This window comes from Lepus europaeus, chromosome 2, assembly GCF_033115175.1.
Source record: "Lepus europaeus isolate LE1 chromosome 2, mLepTim1.pri, whole genome shotgun sequence".
Taxonomy (NCBI): domain Eukaryota; kingdom Metazoa; phylum Chordata; class Mammalia; order Lagomorpha; family Leporidae; genus Lepus; species Lepus europaeus.
Window position 1 is genome coordinate 170,629,344 of NC_084828.1, and position 8,819 is coordinate 170,638,162.

At 42.8% G+C, this 8,819-nt stretch overlaps 1 non-coding gene across 1 annotated transcript; it reads right to left on the minus strand.

Annotated features, from left to right (window-relative positions):
- Positions 1-4,046: 4,046 nt before the first annotated feature.
- Positions 4,047-4,153, minus strand: LOC133752605 (U6 spliceosomal RNA). The gene has a single exon (XR_009864954.1). It is a non-coding gene; the product is annotated as a U6 spliceosomal RNA (small nuclear RNA).
- Between the last annotated feature and the right edge of the window lie 4,666 nt (positions 4,154-8,819).

The following is an 8,819-nucleotide window of genomic DNA, read 5'->3' on the forward strand; positions in this document are numbered from 1 at the left end:
AATAAAATCATAATAGGTATATTAAACTACAAAATATGTAAATGTATAAAATCATAGCTAAGATGTATTTCATAAAGGATTTGAGGTTAATTCTTTCTTTTGAGAAGCAAAGATTTCCTTCTAGACCCAAGATAACTTTGAATCTGGAATGAATAATAAAGGCTCCCTCAAAGATTCGTACCTTAAAGTGAGTTATAAGCCTAAGTTGGGGGATATTATGAGAAACATCTTTTTTTTAAAAAAAAAAAGATTTTATTTATTTTTATTTGGAAGGCAGAATTACAGAGAGGCAGAGGCAGAGAGAAAGAGGTCTTCCACCTGCAGGTTCACTCCCCAAATGGCTGCAATGGCCAGAGCTGGGCTTTTCTGAATCCAGGAGCCAGGAGCTTCTTATGGACCTCCCATGTGAGTGCAGGGGCCCAAGGACTTGGGCCATCTTCTACTGCTTTCCTAGGCCACGGCAGAGAGCTGGATCAGAAATGAAGCAGCCAGGACACGAACCAGCGTCCATATGGGATGCCAGTACTGCAGGCAGCAGCTTTATCCACTATACCACAGAGCCAGGCCCCAGGAAACATCTTGATGGAGCCGTGGAGAGAATGTGCCAGAGAATGTCTTTTGTCATATGGTGCAGAGCATGGAGAAAATAAAAGTGTTTTGGATATATTAGCTTATTGATAGCCTAGCCTTGCTCATGGACAATGATTCCACCTTTGGTCATTTTGGTGTCATTTGTCCTTCCGTGGGAGTATGGATAGCAGAAGAGAGTGTAATGGAAACTAAGATCTGCCACTATTGGAGTTGGTCACCATTAGGAGGAGGCAGAATTATTAATTAAAAGAGATTTGTTAGGATGGAGAAAATGAGTCTAAATGAAGTTATTTCCATTTACTAGATGGCAAGATTTAATAAGCCCAAATGTAAACTTTTAAACAAGGTAGTCACTAGTCATGTATGACTGTTGTTGTTTACATCTGAATATAAAATTAAATAAAATAATGCAGTTTTCAGGTATAATAATAACACTATGGTGCTCAACGACCACGTGTGACAATTTGGCTGCCATATTGGACCGCACAGATACATAACAATTTCTTTATTGTATAATGTTCTGTTGTGTAGCATTGGTCAAAGACCTAACAAGGAAATAATAACCCCAGCAGTGATATCATTGAGTCAGTGACTTACTTTTTTAATGCAGAACTACACAGCTTTGCAGTTACAAATTTCATATACTTCATAATTAAACTTTAGGAACATGGTGATTCTTCCCACTGTGCCTGCCCTCTCACCCATACTCCCACCCCTCTTCCTGCTCCCTCTCTTATTCCCACTCTGATTTTTTCCTGAGATACATTCTCAATTGACTTATCCACTGTATGTTAAGTAAAGAGTTCAAAAAATAGTATGGGGAAAAATGGGAAAGTGTTCCTCAACAGTGGAGACAAGGGCTGTTCAAGTCATGGCTTCTCAAAGCATCAATGTCACTTATGTCGACTGCCTTTTAGGTGCAATTATTCGCTATCACAGATTAAGGAATGTATGGTATTTGTCCTTTTGAAACTGGCTTATTTCACTAAGTATGATGTTTTCCAGATTCTTCCATTTTTTGTAATTGATTGGATTTCATTTTTTACTGCTATGCAGTATTCCATTTTGTAGATATCCCATAGTTTCTTTATCAAGTCTTCAGTTGATGGGCATTTGGGTTGATTCCATATCTTAGCTATTGTGAATTGAGCTGCAATAAACATGGGGATACAGAAAACCCTTTCACATGCTGATTTCATTTCTGTTGGGTAAATTCCCTGGAGAGCAATGGCAGGTCTATATATAGATTTCTGAGGTTTCTCCAGACTGTCTTACATAGCGACTTTACCAGTTTAAATTCCCACCAACAGTGGGTTAGGGTACCTTTTCCCTCACATCATCACCATGTGTTGATTTCTGTATTTAGGCCATTCTAACTGTGGTGAGATGAAACTTGATTGTGGTTTTGATTTGCATTTCCCTGATGGCTAGTGGTCCTGTCTATTGGCCACTTGGATTTCCTCTTTTGAAAAATATCTGTTTAAGTGCTTTGCCCATTTCTTCACTGGGTTGTTTTGTTGTTGTGGAGTTTCTTGATCTCTTTATATATTCTGGTTATTAATCTTTTATCCTATGCATAGATTGCAAATAATTTCTCCCATTCTCTTGCTTGCCTCTTCACTTTCCTGAGTGTTTCTTTTGCAGTACAGAAGCTTCTCAATTTGATGTAATCCCATTTGCTCATTTTGACTTTGATTGGCTCAGAAATCTATATTGACCCCAGTGCCTCTGGGGTCTTTTGCAAACATTCTTTGCGTGTGCCAATGTCTTGCAGGGTTTCCCCAGTGTTCCCTAGTAATTTGATGGTTTCGGGTCATGGATTTAGGTCATTAATCCATTTTGAGTGGATTTTTGTGTAAGGAATAAGATAGGGGTGTTGCCTCTGCATATGGAAATCCAGTTTTCCAAGCACCATTTCTTGAAGAGACTGTCCTTACTCCAGGGACCGGTTCTAGATCCTATGTCAAAGAAAAGTTGGTTGCAGATGTATGGGTTGATTTCTGGCATTTCTATTTTGTTCTGTTGATCTATCCATCTGTTTTTGTACCAGTACCAGGCTGCTTTGATTATAAATGCCCTAGAGTATGTCTTGAAATCTGGTATTATGGTGCCTCCAGCTTTGTTTTTGTTGTATAAGATTTCTTTGGCTATTCAGGGTCTCCTGTGTTACCATATGAATTTAAGTATCATTTTTTCTAGATCTGAGAAGAATGTCCCTGGGGCTTCAAGTCACATTACCTCTAGGCTCTTTCTGCCACTTTTTCGCCCGTGTCTTGGGCTACTGTGGGCTCATCTCACCTCACTTTCCAGTGCTGGTACATAGGTTCTTGGCTGTTGGAGTCCTGAGCTGTGGGTGCCCACGCCCTTCATGTAGGTCCACTGTGTCTCTCTAATTTCAGTAGAGTTTCCTCCACTGTTTTTTCCCTGACTCTTCCCTGAGACTACACTATCTCTTTTTTTTTAACTTTTATTTAGTAAATATAAATTTCCAAAGTACAGTTTATGGATTACAATGGCTTTTTCCCCCTGTTAACTTCCCTCCAATGTGCAACCCTCCCATCTTCCACTTCCTCTCCCATTTCATTCACATCAAGATTCATTTTCAATTATCTTTATATACAGAAGATCGATTTAGTATATATTAAGTAAAGATTTCATCAGTTTGCACCCACACAGAACATAAAGTGTAAAATACTGTTTCAGTACTAGTTATAACATTAATTCACATTGGAAAACACATTAAGGACAGAGATCCTACATGAGGAGTAAGTGCACAGTGACTCCTGTTGTTGACTTAACAAATTGACACTTTTGTTTATGGCGTCAGTATACTCCCTAGGCTCTAGTCATGAGTTGCCAAGGCTTTGGAAGCCTTTTGAGTTCGCCGACTTCAATCTTATTCCAACAGGGTCATAGTCAAAGTGGAAGTTCTCTCCTCCCTTCAGAGAAAGGTACCTCCTTCTTTGATGGCCCCGTTCTTTCCACTGGGATCTCACTCGCAGAGATCTTTCATTTAGGTCTTCTTCTTTTTTTTTTTTTCCAGAGTGTCTTGGCTTTCCATGCCTAAAATACTCTCATGGGCTCTCTTCAGCCATATCCGAATGCCTTAAGGGCTGATTCTGAGGCCAGAGTGCTATTTAGGACATCTGCCATTCTGGGAGTCTGCTGTGTATCCCGCTTCCCATGTTGGATCGTTCTCTCCCTTTTTTATTCTGTCAGTTAGTATTAGCAGACACTAGCCTTGTTTATGTGATTCCTTTGACTCTTAGACCTATCAGTGTGATCATTTGTGAACAGAAATTGATCACTTGGACTAGTGAGATGGCATTGGTACATGCCACCTTGATGGGATTGTATTGGAATCCCCTGGCACGTTTCTAACTCCACCATTTGGGGCAAGTCAGCTTGAGCATGTCCCAAATTGTACATCTCCTCCCTCTCTTATTCCCACTCTTAAAAATATGGAACACTTCACAAATTTGCGTGTCATCCTTGTGCAGGGGCCATGCTAATCTTCTCTGTATCATTCCAATTTTAGTATATGTGCTGCCAGAGTGAGCACACTATCTCTACTTTTTAAAAACTATCTTCTCCTGGGCTAGAGTGTTAAGTTTCCTCCCTACTCCGCCGTCTTAGAAACGCCTCTCTCTATTTTTTTTTCTTCAAAATTTAACCTTAGAGAAAATGATGCCAATGTGTGAATGTTTATTTTAAAAGTTTTAACTATAATTTATTTTAGCAAATTGATGAAAAATTTGTTCTTTGTTGTAAAATACGTATTTATTTGTCATGTGATTCTGTAAAAAAATCCTAGATTTACACAATGCTGGATACATTATTTTATTGGAATAATTTTCTATATGAGGCCTTGCTCTTCAAATATGCAATCTAATTTTATTTATGATCTAAATTTATTTTCATATTAAATGAAATATTTTTGCACTAAAAATAATCAAGTAAAGAAACAGCAATAATTCCTCCTGAACTCTTTTCTCATTTACCAATTTCTTCTTCTCTATACCTTGTGTGGTTGTGTGAGTGCAGCCTGTTGAAATCCTTGCTTAGTATATACTAAGTTGATCTTCAGTATATGAAGGTAATTGAAAATGAAACTCGATAAAGGGTGGGATGGGAGAGGGAGAGGGAGAGGGGAGGGCCACGGGAGGGAGGGAGGTTGGGGGGAAGCCACAGCAATACAAAAGTTGCACTTTGTAAATTTACATTTATGAAATAAAAAATAAAAAATAAAAAATAAAAAAAGATTTTATTTATTTATTTGAAAGACAGAGTTACAAAGAGAGATGGAGAGAGACAGAGAGAAGGGGAGAGAAGGAGAGAGGAGGAGAGAGGGAAAGGGGGAGAGGGGGAGAGGGGGAGAGGGGGAGAGGGAGGCAGGGAGAGGGGGAGAGAGGGGGAGAGGGAGGCAGGGAGAGGGGGAGAGGGGGAGAGAGGGAGAGGGGGAGAGAGGGGGAGAGGGAGGCAGGGAGAGAGGGAGAGGGGGAGAGGGGGAGAGGGAGGCAGGGGGAGAGAGGGAGGCAGGGGGAGAGAGGGAGAGGGGGAGAGGGGGAGGGGGAGAAGGGGAGAGGGGGAGAGGGGGAGAGGGAGAGAGGGAGGCAGGGAGAGGGGGAGAGGGGGAGAGGGAGAGGGGGAGAATGAGAATGAGTCTTCCATCTGCTGGTTTGCTTCCCAGATGGCCCCACCACTCTGCTTCATGGCTCGACGTGTGCTCCTTCCTGCATACACTCTATCACCCGCTGTGGTTTCTCAGCAGAGCAAAAGCCTGCATCACGTTGGCTGTCCAGCCTCCCACACTGGGAGCTGCACAAACCTCTCTCCTTTCTAATCTTGTCTCAGGTATCTCCCTGTAGTGGTCAGGAGCTAATGCAGATTTGAATTATTTTAAAGGTTCCTTCCATAATGATAAACATCTGTGATGTTCTTTTTTTAAGATTTTAAAAATGTGTGTGAAAGACAGAATTATGGGGAAGGGTGTCTTTTATCCACTGGTTCACTCCCCAAGTGGCCACAGTGGCCAGGGCTCAGTCAGGCCAAAGCCAGGAGCCAAGAGTTTTTTCCTGGTCTCCCACGCGGGTGCAGGGGCCCAAGCACTTGGGCCATCTTCTGATGCTTTCCCAGGCCATAGCAGAGAGCTGGATCAGAAGTGGAGCAGCTGGGACTCAAACCAGCAACCATATGGGATGCCAGCATCTCAGGTGGGGAGCTTAGCCACGATGCCACAATGCTGGCATCTTCTTTTCCAGGGATCCGTTAGCTTACAAACATGAGTTCGAGTTCAACGAGCATGTGTCTTGGTCTGCTTTGTGCTGCTTCAGCAGGATGCCTGAGAATGGGTGATTATACGGAAAAGACTTTCATTTCTCAGTCCTGAGGCCAGGACGTCCAGATAAAGCTGCCAGACAGGTACAGGGGTCTGGTGAGGAGCCTTCCAAAGGGGAGGGATGCTTTCTCCTCCCGTGGCAGAAGGTGGGAGACAGACTCCCTCTGTGAAGCCCTCTTGTCAGGCACCCTACCCCATTCAGGAGGAGGGAGAAGAGGAGGGAGCCATCGCGGCTTAATTACCTCCTGAGGTCTCACCTCCCAGCACCGTCACCATGGCAGCTCCTGAATTTCGGAGGGGACACAGGCGAACCACAGCAGCCACGTCTTGTTTGCCAGAACTTCCATTTTCTTTTCACTATTGCCTGCCAGTAGTCAATGAAATAAAGAAAATACCTCCGTTCACTGCTGTGTCTCTACTTCTATCAGGTGGCTTGTATTTTAGTAATTTCTTTAAAAGCTCATGGTTGTTTCGTTATGCCTTCCTTGAATTTCTTCATCATGGTAAATGTTCAAAGAAGTGTGTATTTCATTGACTTTGAGTATAAATCATGGCAAAATAAATGCTTGCTCACAATCTATTCCCTGGCCCCATTTTTTAGGGGGAGGGTAAGAGTTTTTGTCTGCTGGTGATTTTTACTACCCTTGCTTGTTTATCTTATAGTAAGTTTGGAACAGCATTTTATCCATATTTTTGTTACTCGTATGTTAACGAGTCTTACACTTTTGGATGAGCTCTCTTTGGGCTGTTGTTGATGGTAGTGGGATACAGGAAGCTGCCATGTTTTCCAGAACTCCACGACCCAAGGGCCTGTATTGTCCTTATTGCCAAAGATGATCTATGTCCTAAAATAGAGCTCATCTGTGCAGTCTTTTAAAACTAAATTTTATTTTATTTTTTTAAGGGTAGACTCATCTCCTCTGCCACTCCAAGTCAAGTTGGGTACCTGGAGACTTTCCCCAGCAGCTTCAGTTACCCCAGATCCTGCACTCAATGTGACAAGAGATTCAGCTCCCCTCAGGATAAGCAGCTCATTTTCAGGAAGGGCCCTTGTCATCAGCACTCTTCGGCATCTGCTCCTCCCGGACTTCCCACCCACTGATTGTCCCTTCTTGGGACTCCTTGTGCGGTGCAGCTTCTGCTGTGCCTGCTTTTGGAAGCTCTTGTCTGAATTTCAGAGTTCACAGATTAGGCGTCTTCTATAGCAGTGCAGATGGAAGTCGGAGATTTCATTCCTTCTCCTGGGCGCTTTCGTCAGGGTTTTCAGGAGAAGAGGCATTTCTACCAGAGGTCTGGATTCCGTTTTAAAATGTGGAGAGCGCCACTGTTTCAGAAGCACACGCCGAGGGCAGTGTGAAGAGCATCTACATTAAAACAACAAAGATGCTGGAACAGAGGGCAAAGCCAACTGCCTTTCACGCCAGCATCTCATATGGGTGCTGTTTTGAGTCCTTCTGATCCAGCTCCCTACTAATGTGCCTGGAAAAGCAGTGGAGGATGGTCCAAGTGCTTGGACCCCTACCACCCACATGGGAGACCCAGATGAAGTTCTGGGCTCTTGGCTTTGGCCTGGTCCAGCCCTGGCTGTTATAGCCATTGGGGAGTGAACTAATTCTGCCTTTCAAATAAATAAATAAATCTTTAAAGAAAATACTTTTTTTTTTTAACCACACACTTTGGAGCAACTGTAAGAGTGAGGAAACTTTAGTTTTATGTTTTAAATTCTAGCTTCTTTCTCCCACTCTCTTTGTCTAAGAGGTTCTGTTAGAATCTGGAGATGTGCTTCTAAAGCTCTTCAAGTCAGCCTCACTTCTTTGCTGTTTAAGAATCGTATTAGGGACATGACGCAGGTGCTGTGACATTCTGTGTGCTGCAGTGTGTATGCCTGCTTTTGTCCCCCCACAGTGTCACACCATCTCCACGCTCCCAGCCACTTACACACAGACAGAGCCGGTGAACACTGGGAGGTAACTGTAGCTAATAAACTGGGTCATGATATAGAGTCAGTGAGCATTACAGAGAATGGCTCTGTCACATACGGAGAGCAGTCTTTATTTTCGGGCAATCTGGAAAGCATAAACATTCATGAGGCTTGATATTTTCGCTCGTGTGACATTATACCATCACTCTCACCATCTTTGAATGTCAAGGACGAAGTTATCTGTGTATTCGTGGTATTATTATCTTCCAGAGTCACTCAGCTGCTTAGCAACACTCCACTACATTTGCTGGGTTTCTGTCTGTCATACCGAAGGCAGGGATGCTTGGGGGATGGGTTGAGTATGATTGGAATGAATATGAAAAAAGGTTTTGTAAAAATAGAGAGTACTTTACAATGCATTGCATTCTGTGCTGTTGGTGATACGAAGGTGAATAAATCATCTATCTCATACTCAAATGGAAGGCAGTAGAGTAGCATTTACTCAACACCTATTAGTGGCAAATATGATGCTTGGTGTTTTATTTACTCTTCAGAAACTCTATTGCATGGACATTCTTAGTTCTGTCTTGTAGAGGGCAAGACTGAAGTGCAGAGGGCTGGGAAAGAGCCCAAACCTGGATGAACACCCTGAAAGCTCTCACTGGTACTGCACCACACCCATTGCACTGCAGTAGAGGAGCAGGCATGAACACAACTCCCAGACATGCAAATGATGGCCAGCGACTGGAAATGAAACCAGGCAGCCCCAGGGCTCTCAACCTGAGTGCCTACCCTTGTTAGGGTGCTGACGTTGAGAGGGTGTCTTCTACACACGGGTCCTAAGACTTTGGATGCTTTTTATTTATTTAGAAAGATTTTGTTTAATGAATACAAATTTCATAGGTATAGATATAGGAATATAGTGGTTCTTCCCTCCATATGGGCCCTCCCACCCCCATTCCTGTCCCA